Below are 21,615 nucleotides of genomic sequence, written 5' to 3'. Positions count from 1 at the left end.
TGGACCTTCTTATTGAAGATGAAGCACAGAAATTGCATCCGAATTTAATACAAAAGGCACAATGCCGACTTAAGTACAAGAGGACTGACACTCTAACTTTCAATGATTTGAACCTCTCCTGTGAGTCCAGTTTTAGATTCCGATGCTTCACTTCTGGTTTACTGTATCCCTTGGACCTTCTTATTGACGATAAAACACAGAAATTGCATCCGAATTTAAAACAAAAGGCACAATGCCGACTTAAGTACAAGAGGACTGACACTCTAACTTTCTATGATTTGAACCTCTCCTGTGAGTCCAGTTTTAGATTCCGATGATTCTCTTCAGGTTTACTGTACACCGTGGAACTTCTTACTGACGATGAAACACAGAAATTGCATCGGAATTAAATTCAAAAGGTACAACGCCGACATAAGTACAAGAGGACTGACACTCTAATTTTCTATGATTTGAACCTCTCCTGTGAGTCCAGTTTTAGATTCCGATGCTTAACTTCAGGTTTACTGTATCCCTTGGACCTTCTTATTGATGACAAAACAAAGAAATTGCATCCGAATTTAATACACAAGGCACAATGCCGACTTAAGTACAAGAGGAATGACACTCTAACTTTCTATGATTTGAACCTCTCCTGTCAGTCCAGTTTTAGATTCCGATGCTTCATTTCAGCTTTACTGTGTACCATGGAATTTCTTATTGACGAGGAAACACAGAAATAGCATCGGAAATTAATTCAAAAGGCACAATGCCAACTTAAGTACAAGAGGACTGACCCTCTAACATTCTATGATTTGAACCTCTCCTGTGAGTTCAGTATTAGATTCCAATGCTTCACTTCATGTTTACTGTATCCCTTGGACCTTCTTATTGACGATAAAACACAGAAATTGCATCCGAATTTAATACAAAAGGCACAATGCCGACTTAAGTACAAGATGACTGCCACTCTAAATTTCAATGATTTGAACCTCTCCTGTGAGTCCAGTTTTAGATTCCGATGCTTTACTTCAGGTTTACTGTATACCTTGGAACTTGGTATTGACGATGAAACATAGAAATTGCATCGGAATTAAATTCAAAAGGAACAATGCCGACTTAAGTACAAGAGGACTTACACTCTAACTTTCTATGATTTGAACCTCTCCTGTGAGTCCAGTTTTAGATTCCGATGCTTCACTTCGGGTTTACTGTATACCTTGGAACTTCTTATTGACTATGGAAGAAAGAAATTGCATCGGAATTAAATTCAAAAGGCACAATACCGACTTAAGTACAAGAGGACTGACTGTCTAACTTTCTATGATTTGAAACTCTCCTGTGAGTCCAGTTTTAGACTCCGATGCTTCCTTTCAGGTTTACTGTATGCCTTGGACCTTCTTCTTGACGATGAAACATAGAAATTGCATCCGAATTTAATACACAAGGCACAATGCCGACTTAAGTACAAGAGGACTGACAATCTAACTTTCTATGATTTGAACCTATCCTGTGAGTCCAGTTTAGATTCCGATGCTTCACTACAGGTTTACTGTATCCCTTGGACCTTCTTGTTGACGATAAAACACAGTTATTGCATCCGAATTTAATACAAAAGGCACAATGCCGACTTAAGAACAAGAGGACTGACACTCTAACTTTCTATGATGTGAACCTCTCCTGTGAGTCCAGTTTTAGATTCCGATGCTTCACTTCAGGTTTACTGTATACCTTGGAACTTCTTATTGACGATGAAACACGGAAATTGCATCGGAATTAAAATCAGAAGGCACAACGCCGACTTAAGTACAAGAGAACTGACACTCAAACTTTCTATGATTTGAACCTCTCCTGTGAGTCCAGTTTTAGATACCGATGTTTGACATCAGGTTTACTGTATACCTTGGAAATTCTTATTGACGATGGAACACAGAAATTGCATCGGAATGAATTTCAAAAGGCACAATGCCTACTTAAGTACAAGAAGACTGACACTCTAACTTTCTATGATTTGTTCCCCTCCTGTGAGTCCAGTTTTAGATTCCGATTCTTCACTTCAGGTTTACTGTATACCTTGGAACTTCTTATTGCCGATGAAACACAGAAAATGCATCGGATTTGAATTCAAAAGGCACAATACCGACTTAAGTACATGAGGACTGACCTTCAAAACTTTCTATGATTTGAAACTCTCCTGTGAGTCCAGTTTTAGATTCCGATGCTTCACTTCAGGTTTACTGTATCCCTTGGACCTTCTTATTGACGATAAAGCACAGAAATTGCATCCGAATTTAATACAAAAGGCACAATGCCGACTTAAGTACAAGAGGACTGACACTCTAACTTTCTATGATTTGAACCTCTCCTGTGAGTCCAGTTTTAGATTCCGATGCTTCACTTCAGGTTTACTGTATACCTTGGAACTTCTTATTGACGATGAAACACAGAAATTGCATCGGAATTAAATTCAAAAGGCACAATACCGACTTAAGTACAAGAGGACTGACTCTCTAACTTTCTATGATTTGAAACTCTCCTGTGAGTCCAGTTTTAGATTCCGATGCTTCACTTCAGGTTTACTGTATCCCTTGGACCTTCTTATTGACGATGAAACACAGAAATTGCATCCGAATTTAATACAAAAGGCACAATGCCGACCTAAGTACAAGAGGACTGACGCTCTAACTTTGTATGATTTGAAACCCTCCTGTGAGTCCAGTTTTAGATTCCGATGCTTCACTTCAGGTTTACTGTATCCCTTGGACCTTCTTATTGATGATAAAACACAGAAATTGCATCCGAATTAAATACACAAGCCACAATGCCGACTTAAGTACAAGAGGACTGACACTCTAACTTTCCATGATTTGAACCTCTCCAGTCAGTCCAGTTTTAGATTCCGATGCTTCACTTCAGGTTTACTGTGTACCTTGGAGTATCTTATTGACGATGAAACACAGAACTTGCATCGGAATTAAATTCAAAAGGCACAATGCCGACTTATGTACAGGATGACTGACACTCTAAATTTCAATGATATGAACCTCTCCTGTGAGTCCAGTTTTAGATTCCGATGCTTCACTTCATTTTTACTATATATCTTGGAACTTCTTATTGACGATGGAACACAGAAATTGCATCGGAATAAATTTCAAAAGGCACAATGCCCACTTAAGTACAAGAGGATTGACACTCTAACTTTCTATGATTTGCACCTCCCTTGTGAGTCCAGTTTTAGATTCCGATGCTTCACTTCAGGTTTACTGTATACCTTGGACCTTCTTATTGATGATAAAACACAGATATTGCATCCGAATGTAATACACAAGGCACAATGCCGACTTAAGTACAAGAGGACTGACACTCTAACTTTCTATGATTTGAACCTCTCCTGTCAGTCCAGTTTTAGTTTCCGATGCTTCACTTCAGGTTTACTGTGTACCATGGAATTTCTTATTGACGATGAAACACAGAAATTGTATCGGAATTAAATTCAAAAGGCACAATGCCAACTTAAGTACAAGAGGACTGACACTCTAACATTCTATGATTTGAACCTCTCCTGTGAGTCCAGTATTAGATTCCAATGCTTCACTTCATGTTTACTGTATCCCTTGGACCTTCATATTGACGAAAAAACACAGAAATTGCATCCGAATTTAATACAAAAGGCACAATGCCGACTTAAGTACATGATGACTGCCACTCTAAATTTCAATGATTTGAACCTCTCCTGTGAGTCCAGTTTTAGATTCCGATGATTCTCTTCAGGTTTACTGTATACCGTGGAACTTCTTACTGACGATGAAACACAGAAATTGCAACGGTATTAAATTCAAAAGGTACAATGCCGACATAAGTACAAGAGGACTGACACTCTAATTTCTATGAAATTGAACCTCTCCTCTGAGTCCAGTTTTAGATTCCGATGCTTTACTTCAGGTTTACTGTATACCTTGGAACTTGGTATTGACGATGAAACACAGAAATTGCATCGGAATTAAATTCAAAAGGCACAATGCCGACTTAAGTACAAGTGGACTTACACTCTAACTTTCTATGATTTGAACCACTCCTGTGAGTCCAGTTTTAGATTCCGATGCTTCACTTCAGGTTTACTGTAATCATTGGAACTTCTTATTGACGATGGAAGACAGAAATTGCATCGGAATTAAATTCAAAAGGCACAATACCGACTTAAGTACAAGAGAACTGACTCTCCAACATTCTATGATGTGAAACTCTCCTGTGAGTCCAGTTTTAGACTCCGATGCTTCCTTTCAGGTTTACTGTATCCCTTGGACCTTCTTCTTGACGATGAAACACAGAAATTGCATCCGAATTTAATACAAAAAGCACAATGCCGACTTAAGTACAAGAGGACTGACAATCTAACTTTCTATGATTTGAACCTCTCCTGTGAGTCCAGTTTAGATTCCGATGCTTCACTACAGGTTTACTGTATCCCTTGGACCTTCCTGTTGACGATAAAACACAGATATTGCATCCGAATTTAATACAAAAGGCACAATGCCGACTTAAGAACAAGAAGACTGACACTCTAACTTTCCATGATTTGTTCCCCTCCTGTGAGTCCAGTTTTAGATTCCGATTCTTCACTTCAGGTTTACTGTATACCTTGGAACTTCTTATTGCCGTTGAAACACAGAAATTGCATCGGATTTGAATTCAAAAGGCACAATACCGACTTAAGTACATGAGGACTGACTCTCAAAACTTTCTATGATTAGAATCTCTCCTGTGAGTCCAGTTTTAGATTCCGATGCTTCACTTTAGGTTTACTGTATTCCTTGGACCTTCTTATTGACGATGAAGCACAGAAATTGCATCCGAATTTAATACAAAAGGCACAATGCCGACTTAAGTACAAGAGGACTGACACTCTAACTTTCTATGATTTGAACCTCTCCTCTGAGTCCAGTTTTAGATTCCGATGCTTCACTTCTGGTTTACTGTATCCCTTGGACCTTCTTATTGACGATAAAACACAGAAATTGCATCCGAATTTAATACAAAAGGCACAACGCCGAATTAAGTACAAGAGGACTGACACTCTAACTTTCTGTGATTTGAACCTCTCCTGTGAGTCCAGTTTTAGATTCCGATGCTTCACCTCAGGTTTACTGTATACCTTGGAACTTCTTATCTACGATGAAACACAGAAATTGCATCGGAATTAAATTCAAAAGGCACAATACCGACTTAAGTGCAAGAGGACTGACTCTCTAACTTTCTATGATTTGAAACTCTCCTGTGAGTCCAGTTTTAGACTCCGATGCTTCCCTTCAGTATACTGTATCCCTTGGACCTTCTTTTTGACGATGAAACACAGAAATTGCATCGGAATTTAATACAAAAGGCACAATGCCGACTTAAGTACAAGAGGACTAACAATCTAACTTTCTATGATTTGAACCACTCCTGTGAGTCCAGTTTAGATTCCGATGCTTCACTACAGGTGTACTGTATCCCTTGGACCTTCTTGTTGACGATAAAACACAGATATTGCATCCGAATTTAATACAAAAGGCACAATGCCGACTTAAGAACAAGAGGACTGACACTCTAACTTTCTAATATGTGAACCTCTACTGTGAGTCCAGTTTTAGATTCCGATGCTTCACTTCAGGTTTACTGTATACCTTGGAACTTCTTATTGACGATGAAACACGGAAATTGCATCGGAATTAAAATCAAAAGGCACAATGCTGACTTAAGTACAAGAGAACTGACACTCTAACTTTCTATCATTTGAACCTCTCCTGTGAGTCCAGTTTTAGATACCGATGCTTCACTTCAGGTTTACTGTATACCTTGGAAATTCTTATTGACGATGGAACACTGAAATTGCATCGGAATGAATTTCAAAATGCACAATGCCTACTTAAGTACAAGAAGACTGACACTCTAACTTTCTATGATTTGTTCCCCTCCTGTGAGTCCAGTTTTAGATTCCGATTCTTCACTTCAGGTTTACTGTATACCTTGGAACTTCTTATTGCCGATGAAAAACAGAAATTGCATCGGATTTGAATTCAAAAGGCACAAACCGACTTAAGTACATGAGGACTGACTCTCAAAACTTTCTATGATTAGAAACTCTCCTGTGAGTCCAGTTTTAGATTCCGATGCTTCACTTCAGGTTTACTGTATCCCTTGGACCTTCTTATTGACGATGAAGCACAGAAATTGCATCCGAATTTAATACAAAAGGCACAATGCCGACTTAAGTACAAGAGGACTGCCACTCTAAATTTCTATGATTTGAACCTCTCCTGTGAGTCCAGTTTTAGATTCCGATGCTTCACTTCTGGTTTACTGTATCCCTTGGACCTTCTTATTGACGATAAAACACAGAAATTGCATCCGAATTTAATACAAAAGGCACAATGCCGACTTAAGTACAAGAGGACTGACACTCTAACTTTCTATGATTTGAAACTCTCCTGTGAGTCCAGTTTCAGATTCCGATGCTTCACCTCAGGTTTACTGTATACCTTGGAACTTCTTATTGACGATGAAACACAGAAATTGCATCGGAATTAAATTCAAAAGGCACAATACCGACTTAAGTACAAGAGGACTGACTCTCTAACTTTCTATGATTTGAAACTCTCCTGTGAGTCCAGTTTTAGATTCCGATGCTTCACTTCAGGTTTACTGTATCCCTTGGACCTTCAATTTGACGATGAAACACAGAAATTGCATCCGAATTTAATACAAAAGGCACAATGCCGACCTAAGTACAAGAGGACCGACACTCTAACTTTGTATGATTTGAACCCCTCCTGTGAGTCCAGTTTTAGTTTCTGATGCTTCACTTCAGGTTTACTGTATCCCTTGGACCTACTTATTGATGAAAAAACACAGAAATTGCATCCGAATTTAATACACAAGGCACAATGCCGACTTAAGTACAAGAGGACTGACACTCTAACTTTCCATGATTTGAACCTCTCCTGTCAGTCCAGTTTTAGATTCCGTTGCTTCACTTCAGGTTTACTGTATACCATGGAACTTCTTATTGACGATGAAACACAGAAATTGCATCGGAATTAAATTCAAAAGGCACAATACCGACTTAAGTACAAGAGGACTGACTCTCTAACTTTCTATGATTTGAAACTCTCCTGTGAGTCCAGTTTTAGATTCCGATGCTTCACTTCAGGTTTACTGTATACCATGGAACTTCTTATTGACGATGAAACACAGAAATTGCATCGGAATTAAATTCAAAAGGCACAATACCGACTTAAGTACAAGAGGACTGACTCTCTAACTTTCTATGATTTGAAACTCTCCTGTGAGTCCAGTTTTAGATTCCGATGCTTCACTTCAGGTTTACTGAATCCCTTGGACCTTCTTATTGACGATGAAACACAGAAATTGCATCCGAATTTAATACAAAAGGCACAATGCCGACCTAAGTACAAGAGGACTGACACTCTTACTTTGTATGATTTGAAACCCTCCTGTGAGTCCAGTTTTAGATTCCGATGCTTCAATTCAGGTTTACTGTTTCCCTTGGACCTTCTTATTGATGATAAAACACAGAAATTGCATCCGAATTTAATACACAAGGCACAATGCCGACTTAAGTACAAGAGGACTGACACTCTAACTTTCCATGATTTGAACCTCTCCTGTCAGTCCAGTTTTAGATTCCGATGCTTCACTTCAGGTTTACTGTGTACCTTGGAGTTTCTTATTGACGATGAAACACAGAAATTGCATCGGAATTAAATTCAAAAGGTACAATGCCGACATAAGTACAAGAGGACTGACACTCTAACTTTCAATGATTTGAACCTCTCCTGTGAGTCCAGTATTAGATTCCGATGCTTCACTTCATGTTTACTGTATCCCTTGGATATTCTTATTGACGATAAAACACGGAAATTGCATCCGAATTTAATACAAAAGGCACAATGCCGACTTAAGTACAAGATGACTGACACTCTAAATTTCAATGATATGAACCTCTCCTGTAAGTCCAGTTTTAGATTCCGATGATTCTCTTCAGGTTTACTGTATACCGTGGAACTTCTTACGGACGATGAAACACAGAAATTGCATCGGAATTATATTCAAAAGGTACAATGCCGACATAAGTACAAGAGGACTGACACTCTAACTTTCTATGATTTGAACCTCTCCTCTGAGTACAGATTTAGATTCCAATGCTTTACTTCAGGTTTACTGTATACCTTGGAACTTGGTATCGACGGTGAAACACAGAAATTGCATCGGAATTAAATTCAAAAGGCACAATGCCGACTTAAGTACAAGAGGACTTACACTCAAACTTTCTATGACTTGAACCTCTCCTGTGAGTCCAGTTTAAGATTCCGATGCTTCACTTCAGGTTTACTGTATACCTTGGAACTTCTTATTTACGATGGAAGACAGAAATTGCATCGGAATGAAATTCAAAAGGCACAATGCCGACTTAAGTACAAGAGGACTGACACTCTAACTGTCTATGATTTGAACCTCTCCTGTGAGTCCAGTTTTAGATTCCGATGCTTCACTTCAGGTTTACTGTATACCTTGGAACTTCTTATTGACGATGAAACACAGAAATTGCATCGGAATTAAATTCAAAAGGCACAATACCAATTTAAGTACAAGAGAACTGACTCTCTAACTTTCTACGATTTGAAACTCTCCTGTGAGTCCAGTTTTAGACTCCGATGCTTCCTTTCAGCTTTACTGTATCCCTTGGACCTTCTTCTTGACGATGAAAAACAGAAATTGCATCCGAATTTAATACAAAAGGCACAATGCCGACTTAAGTACAAGAGGACTGACAATCTAACTTTCTATGATTTGAACCTCTCCTGTGAGTCCAGTTTAGATTCCGATGCTTCACTACAGGTTTACTGTATCCCTTGGACCTTCTTGTTGACGATAAAACACAGATATTGCATCCGAATTTAATACAAGAGGCACAATGCCGACTTAAGAACAAGAGGACTGACACACTAACTTTCTATGATGTGAACCTCTCCTGTGAGTCCAGTTTTAGATTCCGATGCTTCACTTCATTTTTACTATATATCTTGGAACTTCTTATTGACGATGGAACACAGAAATTGCATCGGAATAAATTTCAAAAGGCAAAATGCCCACTTAATTACAAGAGGACTGACACTGTAACTTTCTATGGTTTGAACCTCTCCTGTGAGTTAAGTTTTAGATTCCGATGCTTCACTTCAGGTTTACTGTATCCCTTGGACCTTCTTATTGACGATGAAACACAGATATTGCATACGAATTTAATACAAAAGGCACAATGCCGACTTAAGAACAAGAGGACTGACACTCTAACTTTCTATGATTTGAACCTCTCCTGTGAGTCCAGTTTTAGATTCCGATGCTTCACTTCAGGTTTACTGTATACCGTGGAACATCTTATTGACGATGCAACACAGAAATTGCATCGGACTTAAATTAAAAAGGCACAATGCCGACTTAAGTATAAGAGTACTGACACTCTAACTTTCTATGATTTGCACCTCCCTTGTGAGTCCAGTTTTAGATTCCGATGCTTCACTTCAGGTTTACTGTATACCATGGAACTTCTTATTGACGATGAAACACAGAAATTGCATCGGAATTAAATTCAAAAGGCACAATACCGACTTAAGTACAAGAGGACTGACTCTCTAACTTTCTATGATTTGAAACTCTCCTGTGAGTCCAGTTTTAGATTCCGATGCTTCACTTCAGGTTTACTGAATCACTTGGACCTTCTTATTGACGATGAGACACAGAAATTGCATCCGAATTTAATACAAAAGGCACAATGCCGACCTAAGTACAAGGGCACTGACACTCTTACTTTGTATGATTTGAAACCCTCCTGTGAGTCCAGTTTTAGATTCCGATGCTTCAATTCAGGTTTACTGTTTCCCTTGGACTTTCTTATTGATGATAAAACACAGAAATTGCATCCGAATTTAATACACAAGGCACAATGCCGACTTAAGTACAAGAGGACTGACACTCTAACTTTCCATGATTTGAACCTCTGCTGTCAGTCCAGTTTTAGATTCCGATGCTTCACTTCAGGTTAACTGTGTACCTTGGAGTTTCTTATTGACGATGAAACACAGAAATTGCATCGGAATTAAATTCAAAAGGTACAATGCCGACATAAGTACAAGAGGACTGACACTCTAACTTTCAATGATTTGAACCTCTCCTGTGAGTCCAGTATTAGATTCCGATGCTTCACTTCATGTTTACTGTATCCCTTGGATATTCTTATTGACGATAAAACACGGAAATTGCATCCGAATTTAATACAAAAGGCACAATGCCGACTTAAGTACAAGATGACTGACACTCTAAATTTCAATGATATGAACCTCTCCTGTAAGTCCAGTTTTAGATTCCGATGATTCTCTTCAGGTTTACTGTATACCGTGGAACTTCTTACGGACGATGAAACACAGAAATTGCATCGGAATCATATTCAAAAGGTACAATGCCGACATAAGTACAAGAGGACTGACACTCTAACTTTCTATGATTTGAACCTCTCCTCTGAGTACAGATTTAGATTCCAATGCTTTACTTCAGGTTTACTGTATACCTTGGAACTTGGTATCGACGGTGAAACACAGAAATTGCATCGGAATTAAATTCAAAAGGCACAATGCCGACTTAAGTACAAGAGGACTTACACTCTAACTTTCTATGACTTGAACCTCTCCTGTGAGTCCAGTTTAAGATTCCGATGCTTCACTTCAGGTTTACTGTATACCTTGGAACTTCTTATTTACGATGGAAGACAGAAATTGCATCGGAATGAAATTCAAAAGGCACAATGCCGACTTAAGTACAAGAGGACTGACACTCTAACTGTCTATGATTTGAACCTCTCCTGTGAGTCCAGTTTTAGATTCCGATGCTTCACTTCAGGTTTACTGTATACCTTGGAACTTCTTATTGACGATGAAACACAGAAATTGCATCGGAATTAAATTCAAAAGGCACAATACCAATTTAAGTACAAGAGAACTGACTCTCTAACTTTCTATGATTTGAAACTCTCCTGTGAGTCCAGTTTTAGACTCCGATGCTTCCTTTCAGCTTTACTGTATCCCTTGGACCTTCTTCTTGACGATGAAACACAGAAATTGCATCCAAATTTAATACAAAAGGCACAATGCCGACTTAAGAACAAGAGGACTGACACTCTAACTTTCTATGATGTGAACCTCTCCTGTGAGTCCAGTTTTAGATTCCGATGCTTCACTTCATTTTTACTATATATCTTGGAACTTCTTATCGACGATGGAACACAGAAATTGCATCGGAATAAATTTCAAAAGGCACAATGCCCACTTAAGTACAAGAGGACTGACACTCTAACTTTCTATGGTTTGAACCTCTCCTGTGAGTCCAGTTTTAGATTCCGATGCTTCACTTCAGGTTTACTGTATACCGTGGAACATCTTATTGACGATGGAACACAGAAATTGCATCGGACTTAAATTAGAAAGGCACAATGCCGACTTAAGTATAAGAGTACTGACATTCTAACTTTTTATGAATTGCACCTCCCTTGTGAGTCCAGTTTTAGATTCCGATGCTTCACTTCAGGTTTACTGTATACCTTGGAACTTCTTATTGACGATGAAACACGGAAATTGCATCTGAATTAAAATCAAAAGGCAAAATGCCCACTTAAGTACAAGAGGACTGACACTCTAACTTTCTATGGTTTGAACCCCTCCTGTGACTCCAGTTTTAGATTCCGATGCTTCACTTCAGGTTTACTGTATACCTTGGAACTTCTTATTGACGATGAAACACAGAAATTGCACCGGAATTAAATTCAAAATTTTCAATACCGACTTAAGTACAAGAGGACTGACTCTCTAACTTTCTATGATTTGAAACTCTCCTGTGAGTCCTGTTTTAGATTCCGATGCTTCACTTCAGGTATACTGTATCCCTTGGACCTTCTTATTGACGATGAAACACAGAAATTGCATCCGAATTTAATACAAAAGGCACAATGCCGACCTAAGTACAAGAGGACTGACACTCTAACTTTGTATGATTTGAACCCCTCCTGTGAGTCCAGTTTTAGATTCCGATGCCTCACTTCAGGTTTACTGTATCCCTTGGACCTTCTTATTGATGATAAAACACAGAAATTGCATCTGAATTTAATACACAAGGCACAATGCCGACTTAAGTACAAGAGGACTGACACTCTAACTTTCTATGATTTGAACCTCTCCTGTCAGTCCAGTTTTAGATTCCGATGCTTCACCTCAGGTTTACTGTGTACCATGGAATTTCTTATTGACGATGAAACACAGAAATTGCATCGGAATTAAATTCAAAAGGCACAATGCCAACTTAAGTACAAGAGGACTGACACTCTAACGTTCTATGATTTGAACCTCTCCTCTGAGTCCGGTTTTAGATTCCGATGCTTTACTTCAGGTTTACTGTATACCTTGGAACTTGGTATTGACGATGAAACACAGAAATTGCATCGGAATTAAATTCAAAAGGCACAATGCCGACTTAAGTACAAGAGGACTTACACTCTAACTTTCTATGATTTGAACCACTCCTGTGAGTCCAGTTTTAGATTCCGATGCTTCACTTCAGGTTTACTGTATACCTTGGAACTTCTTATTACCGATGGAAGACAGAAATTGCATCGGAATTAAATTCAAAAGGCACAATACCGACTTAAGTACAAGAGGACTGACTCTCTAACTTTCTATGATGTGAAACTCTCCTGTGAGTCCAGTTTTAGACTCCGATGCTTCCTTTCAGGTTTACTGTATCCCTTGGACCTTCTTGTTGACGATAAAACACAGTTATTGCATCCGAATTTAATACAAAAGGCACAATGCCGACTTAAGAACAAGAGGACTGACACTCTAACTTTCTATGATGTGAACCTCTCCTGTGAGTCCAGTATAGATTCCGCTGCTTCACTACAGGTTTACCGTATCCCTTGGACCTTCCTGTTGACGATAAAACACAGATATTGCATCCGAATTTAATACAAATGGCACAATGCCGACTTAAGAACAAGAGGACTGACACACTAACTTTCTATGATTTGAACCTCTCCTGTGAGTCCAGTTTTAGATACCGATGCTTCACTTCACGTTTACTGTATACCTTGGAAATTCTTATTGACGATGGAACACAGAAATTGCATCGGAATGAATTTCAAAAGGCACAATGCCTACTTAAGTACAAGAAGACTGACACTCTAACTTTCCATGATTTGTTCCCCTCCTGTGAGTCCGGTTTTAGATTCCGATTCTTCACTTCAGGTTTACTGTATACCTTGGAACTTCTTATTGCCGATGAAACACAGAAATTGCATCGGATTTGAATTCAAAAGGCACAATACCAATTTAAGTAAATGAGGACTGACTCTCAAAACTTTCTATGATTAGAAACTCTCCTGTGAGTCCAGTGTCAGATTCCGAAGCTTCACTTCAGGTTTACTGTATCCCTTGGACCTTCTTATTGAAGATGAAGCACAGAAATTGCATCCGAATTTAATACAAAAGGCACAATGCCGCCTTAAGTACAAGAGGACTGACACTCTAACTTTCAATGATTTGAACCTCTCCTGTGAGTCCAGTTTTAGATTCCGATGCTTCACTTCTGGTTTACTGTATCCCTTGGACCTTCTTATTGACGATAAAACACAGAAATTGCATCCGAATTTAAAACAAAAGGCACAATGCCGACTTAAGTACAAGAGGACTGACACTCTAACTTTCTATGATTTGAACCTCTCCTGTGAGTCCAGTTTTAGATTCCGATGATTCTCTTCAGGTTTACTGTACACCGTGGAACTTCTTACTGACGATGAAACACAGAAATTGCATCGGAATTAAATTCAAAAGGTACAACGCCGACATAAGTACAAGAGGACTGACACTCTAATTTTCTATGATTTGAACCTCTCCTGTGAGTCCAGTTTTAGATTCCGATGCTTAACTTCAGGTTTACTGTATCCCTTGGACCTTCTTATTGATGACAAAACAAAGAAATTGCATCCGAATTTAATACACAAGGCACAATGCCGACTTAAGTACAAGAGGAATGACACTCTAACTTTCTATGATTTGAACCTCTCCTGTCAGTCCAGTTTTAGATTCCGATGCTTCATTTCAGCTTTACTGTGTACCATGGAATTTCATATTGACGAGGAAACACAGAAATAGCATCGGAAATTAATTAAAAAAGGCACAATGCCAACTTAAGTACAAGAGGACTGACCCTCTAACATTCTATGATTTGAACCTCTCCTGTGAGTTCAGTATTAGATTCCAATGCTTCACTTCATGTTTACTGTATCCCTTGGACCTTCTTATTGACGATAAAACACAGAAATTGCATCCGAATTTAATACAAAAGGCACAATGCCGACTTAAGTACAAGATGACTGCCACTCTAAATTTCAGTGATTTGAACCTCTCCTGTGAGTCTAGTTTTAGATTCCGATGCTTTACTTCAAGTTTACTGTATACCTTGGAACTTGGTATTGACGATGAAACATTGAAATTGCATCGGAATTAAATTCAAAAGGAACAATGCCGACTTAAGTACAAGAGGACTTACACTCTAACTTTCTATGATTTGAACCTCTCCTGTGAGTCCAGTTTTAGATTCCGATGCTTCACTTCGGGTTTACTGTATACCTTGGAACTTCTTATTGACTATGGAAGAAAGAAATTGCATCGGAATTAAATTCAGAAGGCACAATACCGACTTAAGTACAAGAGGACTGACTGTCTAACTTTCTATGATTTGAAACTCTCCTGTGAGTCCAGTTTTAGACTCCGATGCTTCCTTTCAGGTTTACTGTATGCCTTGGACCTTCTTCTTGACGATGAAACATAGAAATTGCATCCGAATTTAATACAAAAGGCACAATGCCGACTTAAGTACAAGAGGACTGACAATCTAACTTTCTATGATTTGAACCTATCCTGTGAGTCCAGTTTAGATTCCGATGCTTCACTACAGGTTTACTGTATCCCTTGGACCTTCTTGTTGACGATAAAACACAGTTATTGCATCCGAATTTAATACAAAAGGCACAATGCCGACTTAAGAACAAGAGGACTGACACTCTAACTTTCTATGATGTGAACCTCTCCTGTGAGTCCAGTTTTAGATTCCGATGCTTCACTTCAGGTTTACTGTATACCTTGGAACTTCTTATTGACGATGAAACACGGAAATTGCATCGGAATTAAAATCAGAAGGCACAACGCCGACTTAAGTACAAGAGAACTGACACTCAAACTTTCTATGATTTGAACCTCTCCTGTGAGTCCAGTTTTAGATACCGATGTTTGACATCAGGTTTACTGTATACCTTGGAAATTCTTATTGACGATGGAACACAGAAATTGCATCGGAATAAATTTCAAAAGGCACAATGCCTACTTAAGTACAAGAAGACTGACACTCTAACTTTCTATGATTTGTTCCCCTCCTGTGAGTCCAGTTTTAGATTCCGATTCTTCACTTCAGGTTTACTGTATACCTTGGAACTTCTTATTGCCGATGAAACACAGAAAATGCATCGGATTTGAATTCAAAAGGCACAATACCGACTAAAGTACATGAGGACTGACTCTCAAAACTTTCTATGATTAGAAACTCTCCTGTGAGTCCAGTTTTAGATTCCGATGCTTCACTTCAGGTTTACTGTATCCCTTGGACCTTCTTATTGACGATAAAGCACAGAAATTGCATCCGAATTTAATACAAAAGGCACAATGCCGACTTAAGTACAAGAGGACTGACACTCTAACTTCCTATGATTTGAACCTCTCCTGTGAGTCCAGTTTTAGATTCCGATGCTTCACTTCAGGTTTACTGTATACCTTGGAACTTCTTATTGACGATGAAACACAGAAATTGCATCGGAATTAAATTCAAAAGGCACAATACCGACTTAAGTACAAGAGGACTGACTCTCTAACTTTCTATGATTTGAAACTCTCCTGTGAGTCCAGTTTTAGATTCCGATGCTTCACTTCAGGTTTACTGTATCCCTTGGACCTTCTTATTGACGATGAAACACAGAAATTGCATCCGAATTTAATACAAAAGGCACAATGCCGACCTAAGTACAAGAGGACTGACACTCTAACTTTGTATGATTTGAAACCCTCCTGTGAGTCCAGTTTTAGATTCCGATGCTTCACTTAAGGTTTACTGTATCCCTTGGACCTTCTTATTGATGATAAAACACAGAAATTGCATCCGAATTAAATACACAAGCCACAATGCCGACTTAAGTACAAGAGGACTGACACTCTAACTTTCCATGATTTGAACCTCTCCAGTCAGTCCAGTTTTAGATTCCGATGCTTCACTTCAGGTTTACTGTGTACCTTGGAGTATCTTATTGACGATGAAACACAGAACTTGCATCGGAATTAAATTCAAAAGGCACAATGCCGACTTATGTACAGGATGACTGACACTCTAAATTTCAATGATATGAACCTCTCCTGTGAGTCCAGTTTTAGATTCCGATGCTTCACTTCATTTTTACTATATATCTTGGAACTTCTTATTGACGATGGAACACAGAAATTGCATCGGAATAAATTTCAAAAGGCACAATGCCCACTTAAGTACAAGAGGATTGACACTCTAACTTTCTATGGTTTGAACCTCTCCTGTGAGTCCAGTTTTAGATTCCGATGCTTCACTTCAGGTTTACTGTATACCGTGGAACATCTTATTGACGATGGAACACAGAAATTGCATCGGACTTAAATTAAAAAGGCACAATGCCGACTTAAGTATAAAAGTACTGACACTCTAACTTTCTATGATTTGCACCTCCCTTGTGAGTCCAGTTTTAGATTCCGATGCTTCACTTCAGGTTTACTGTATACCTTGGACCTTCTTATTGATGATAAAACACAGATATTGCATCCGAATGTAATACACAAGGCACAATGCCGACTTAAGTACAAGAGGACTGACACTCTAACTTTCTATGATTTGAACCTCTCCTGTCAGTCCAGTTTTAGTTTCCGATGCTTCACTTCAGGTTTACTGTGTACCATGGAATTTCTTATTGACGATGAAACACAGAAATTGTATCGGAATTAAATTCAAAAGGCACAATGCCAACTTAAGTACAAGAGGACTGACACTCTAACATTCTATGATTTGAACCTCTCCTGTGAGTCCAGTATTAGATTCCAATGCTTCACTTCATGTTTACTGTATCCCTTGGACCTTCATATTGACGAAAAAACACAGAAATTGCATCCGAATTTAATACAAAAGGCACAATGCCGACTTAAGTACATGATGACTGCCACTCTAAATTTCAATGATTTGAACCTCTCCTGTGAGTCCAGTTTTAGATTCCGATGATTCTCTTCAGGTTTACTGTATACCGTGGAACTTCTTACAGACGATGAAACACAGAAATTGCATCGGTATTAAATTCAAAAGGTACAATGCCGACATAAGTACAAGAGGACTGACACTCTAATTTCTATGAAATTGAACCTCTCCTCTGAGTCCAGTTTTAGATTCCGATGCTTTACTTCAGGTTTACTGTATACCTTGGAACTTGGTATTGACGATGAAACACAGAAATTGCATCGGAATTAAATTCAAAAGGCACAATGCCGACTTAAGTACAAGTGGACTTACACTCTAACTTTCTATGATTTGAACCACTCCTGTGAGTCCAGTTTTAGATTCCGATGCTTCACTTCAGGTTTACTGTATTCATTGGAACTTCTTATTGACGATGGAAGACAGAAATTGCATCGGAATTAAATTCAAAAGGCACAATACCGACTTAAGTACAAGAGGACTGACTCTCCAACATTCTATGATGTGAAACTCTCCTGTGAGTCCAGTTTTAGACTCCGATGCTTCCTTTCAGGTTTACTGTATCCCTTGGACCTTCCTGTTGACGATAAAACACAGATATTGCATCCGAATTTAATACAAAAGGCACAATGCCAACTTAAGAACAAGAAGACTGACACTCTAACTTTCCATGATTTGTTCCCCTCCTTTGAGTCCAGTTTTAGATTCCGATTCTTCACTTCAGGTTTACTGTATACCTTGGAACTTCTTATTGCCGTTGAAACACAGAAATTGCATCGGATTTGAATTCAAAAGGCACAATACCGACTTAAGTGCAAGAGGACTGACTCTCTAACTTTCTATGATTTGAAACTCTCCTGTGAGTCCAGTTTTAGACTCCGATGCTTCCCTTCAGTATACTGTATCCCTTGGACCTTCTTTTTGACGATGAAACACAGAAATTGCATCGGAATTTAATACAAAAGGCACAATGCCGACTTAAGTACAAGAGGACTGACAATCTAACTTTCTATGATTTGAACCACTCCTGTGAGTCCAGTTTAGATTCCGATGCTTCACTACAGGTTTACTGTATCCCTTGGACCTTCTTGTTGACGATAAAACATAGATATTGCATCCGAATTTAATACAAAAGGCACAATGCCGACTTAAGAACAAGAGGACTGACACTCTAACTTTCTAATATGTGAACCTCTACTGTGAGTCCAGTTTTAGATTCCGATGCTTCACTTCAGGTTTACTGTATACCTTGGAACTTCTTATTGACGATGAAACACGGAAATTGCATCGGAATTAAAATCAAAATGCACAATGCTGACTTAAGTACAAGAGAACTGACACTCTAACTTTCTATCATTTGAACCTCTCCTGTGAGTCCAGTTTTAGATACCGATGCTTCACTTCAGGTTTACTGTATACCTTGGAAATTCTTATTGACGATGGAACACAGAAATTGCATCGGAATGATTTTCAAAAGGCACAATGCCTACTTAAGTACAAGAAGACTGACACTCTAACTTTCTATGATTTGTTCCCCTCCTGTGAGTCCAGTTTTAGATTCCGATTCTTCACTTCAGGTTTACTGTATACCTTGGAACTTCTTATTGCCGATGAAAAACAGAAATTGCATCGGATTTGAATTCAAAAGGCACAAACCGACTTAAGTACATGAGGACTGACTCTCAAAACTTTCTATGATTAGAAACTCTCCTGTGAGTCCAGTTTTAGATTCCGATGCTTCACTTCAGGTTTACTGTATCCCTTGGACCTTCTTATTGACGATGAAGCACAGAAATTGCATCCGAATTTAATACAAAAGGCACAATGCCGATTTAAGTACAAGAGGACTGCCACTCTAAATTTCTATGATTTGAACCTCACCTGTGAGTCCAGTTTTAGATTCCAATGCTTCACTTCATGTTTACTGTATCCCTTGGACCTTCATATTGACGAAAAAACACAGAAATTGCATCCGAATTTAATACAAAAGGCACAATGCCGACTTAAGTACATGATGACTGCCACTCTAAATTTCAATGATTTGAACCTCTCCTGTGAGTCCAGTTTTAGATTCCGATGATTCTCTTCAGGTTTACTGTATACCGTGGAACTTCTTACTGACGATGAAACACAGAAATTGCATCGGTATTAAATTCAAAAGGTACAATGCCGACATAAGTACAAGAGGACTGACACTCTAATTTCTATGAAATTGAACCTCTCCTCTGAGTCCAGTTTTAGATTCCGATGCTTTACTTCAGGTTTACTGTATACCTTGGAACTTGGTATTGACGATGAAACACAGAAATTGCATCGGAATTAAATTCAAAAGGCACAATGCCGACTTAAGTACAAGTGGACTTACACTCTAACTTTCTATGATTTGAACCACTCCTGTGAGTCCAGTTTTAGATTCCGATGCTTCACTTCAGGTTTACTGTATTCATTGGAACTTCTTATTGACGATGGAAGACAGAAATTGCATCGGAATTAAATTCAAAAGGCACAATACCGACTTAAGTACAAGAGGACTGACTCTCCAACATTCTATGATGTGAAACTCTCCTGTGAGTCCAGTTTTAGACTCCGATGCTTCCTTTCAGGTTTACTGTATCCCTTGGACCTTCCTGTTGACGATAAAACACAGATATTGCATCCGAATTTAATACAAAAGGCACAATGCCAACTTAAGAACAAGAAGACTGACACTCTAACTTTCCATGATTTGTTCCCCTCCTGTGAGTCCAGTTTTAGATTCCGATTCTTCACTTCAGGTTTACTGTATACCTTGGAACTTCTTATTGCCGTTGAAACACAGAAATTGCATCGGATTTGAATTCAAAAGGCACAATACCGACTTAAGTGCAAGAGGACTGACTCTCTAACTTTCTATGATTTGAAACTCTCCTGTGAGTCCAGTTTTAGACTCCGATGCTTCCCTTCAGTATACTGTATCCCTTGGACCTTCTTTTTGACGATGAAACACAGAAATTGCATCGGAATTTAATACAAAAGGCACAATGCCGACTTAAGTACAAGAGGACTGACAATCTAACTTTCTATGATTTGAACCACTCCTGTGAGTCCAGTTTAGATTCCGATGCTTCACTACAGGTTTACTGTATCCCTTGGACCTTCTTGTTGACGATAAAACATAGATATTGCATCCGGATTTAATACAAAAGGCACAATGCCGACTTAAGAACAAGAGGAATGACACTCTAACTTTCTAATATGTGAACCTCTACTGTGAGTCCAGTTTTAGATTCCGATGCTTCACTTCAGGTTTACTGTATACCTTGGAACTTCTTATTGACGATGAAACACGGAAATTGCATCGGAATTAAAATCAAAATGCACAATGCTGACTTAAGTACAAGAGAACTGACACTCTAACTTTCTATCATTTGAACCTCTCCTGTGAGTCCAGTTTTAGATACCGATGCTTCACTTCAGGTTTACTGTATACCTTGGAAATTCTTATTGACGATGGAACACAGAAATTGCATCGGAATGAATTTCAAAAGGCACAATGCCTACTTAAGTACAAGAAGACTGACACTCTAACTTTCTATGATTTGTTCCCCTCCTGTGAGTCCAGTTTTAGATTCCGATTCTTCACTTCAGGTTTACTGTATACCTTGGAACTTCTTATTGCCGATGAAAAACAGAAATTGCATCGGATTTGAATTCAAAAGGCACAAACCGACTTAAGTACATGAGGACTGACTCTCAAAACTTTCTATGATTAGAAACTCTCCTGTGAGTCCAGTTTTAGATTCCGATGCTTCACTTCAGGTTTACTGTATCCCTTGGACCTTCTTATTGACGATGAAGCACAGAAATTGCATCCGAATTTAATACAAAAGGCACAATGCCGATTTAAGTACAAGAGGACTGCCACTCTAAATTTCTATGATTTGAACCTCACCTGTGAGTCCAGTTTTAGATTCCGATGCTTCACTTCTGGTTTACTGTATCCCTTGGACCTTCTTATTGACGATAAAACACAGAAATTGCATCCGAATTTAATACAAAAGGCACAATGCCGACTTAAGTACAAGAGGACTGACACTCTGACTTTCTATGATTTGAAACTCTCCTGTGAGTCCAGTTTCAGATTCCGATGCTTCACCTCAGGTGTACTGTATACCTTGGAACTTCTTATTGACGATGAAACACAGAAATTGCATCGGAATTAAATTCAAAAGGCACAATACCGACTTAAGT

This window comes from Schistocerca americana, chromosome X, assembly GCF_021461395.2.
Source record: "Schistocerca americana isolate TAMUIC-IGC-003095 chromosome X, iqSchAmer2.1, whole genome shotgun sequence".
NCBI lineage: Eukaryota > Metazoa > Arthropoda > Insecta > Orthoptera > Acrididae > Schistocerca > Schistocerca americana.
This window is presented reverse-complemented; position numbering follows the sequence as displayed.